This window comes from Etheostoma spectabile, chromosome 5, assembly GCF_008692095.1.
Source record: "Etheostoma spectabile isolate EspeVRDwgs_2016 chromosome 5, UIUC_Espe_1.0, whole genome shotgun sequence".
Taxonomy (NCBI): Eukaryota; Metazoa; Chordata; class Actinopteri; order Perciformes; family Percidae; genus Etheostoma; species Etheostoma spectabile.
This window is the reverse complement of record NC_045737.1, coordinates 22,229,068-22,229,921: the sequence shown is the minus strand read 5'-3', so window position 1 is coordinate 22,229,921 and position 854 is coordinate 22,229,068. Positions and strand designations below refer to the sequence as shown.

Sequence of the window (854 nt, the reverse complement as noted above, 5' to 3'; positions counted from 1 at the left end):
AGATGCTTAGCACTTGTTGGCCCTTTTGCCTTTTCCAGCTCTCCCCCAAACCATCTTGATTGGGTTCCTGTCCGGTGACTGTGGAGGCCCACTACTCCATCACTCTCCTTCTTGGTCAAATAGCCCTTACGCAGCCTGGTGGTGGGTTTGCGGTCATTGTCCTGTTGAAAAATAAATGATGGTCCAACTAAACGCAAACCGGATGGGATAGAATGTTGCTGCAGGATGCTGTGGTAGCCATGCTGGTCAAGTATGCCTTCAATTTTGAATAAATCCTCTACAGATTCACCCGCAAAGCACCCCCACACCATCACACTTCCTCCTCCATGCTTCACGGGGGGAACCAGGCATGTAGAATCCATCCAAATCTCAAACTTGGACTCATCAGACCAAAGCACAGATTTCCATTGGTCTAATGTCCATTCCTTGTGTTTCTTGGCCCGAACAAATCTCTTCTGCTTGTTGCCTCTCCTTAGCAGAGGTTTCCTAGCTGCTGTTTGACCATGAAGGCCTGATTCGCGCAGTCTCCTCTTAACAGTTTCTTCAGAGATGTGATTGCTGCTAGAACTCTGTGTGGTATTCATCTGGTCTCTAATCTGAGCTGCTGTTAACTTGCGATTTCTGAGGCTGGTGACTAGGATGAACTTATCCTCAGCAGCAGAGGTGACTCTTGGTCTTCCTTTCCTGGGGCGGTCCTCATGTGAGCCAGTTTTGTTCCAGCGCTCAATGGTTTTTGCGACTGCATTTGGGGACACATTCAAAGTTTTTGCAATTTTCCGGACTGAGTGACCGTCATTTCTTAAAGTAATGATGGCCACTTGTTTCGCTTTACTTAGCTGATTGGTTCTTGCCAT

The 854-nt window shown here is 47.5% G+C and overlaps 1 protein-coding gene across 8 annotated transcripts in view; it reads left to right on the top strand.

Annotated features, from left to right (window-relative positions):
* atxn2 (ataxin 2) overlaps nucleotides 1–854 on the top strand; it is a 27,548-nt gene that overhangs the window by 7,947 nt on the left and 18,747 nt on the right. The window lies entirely within an intron of this gene.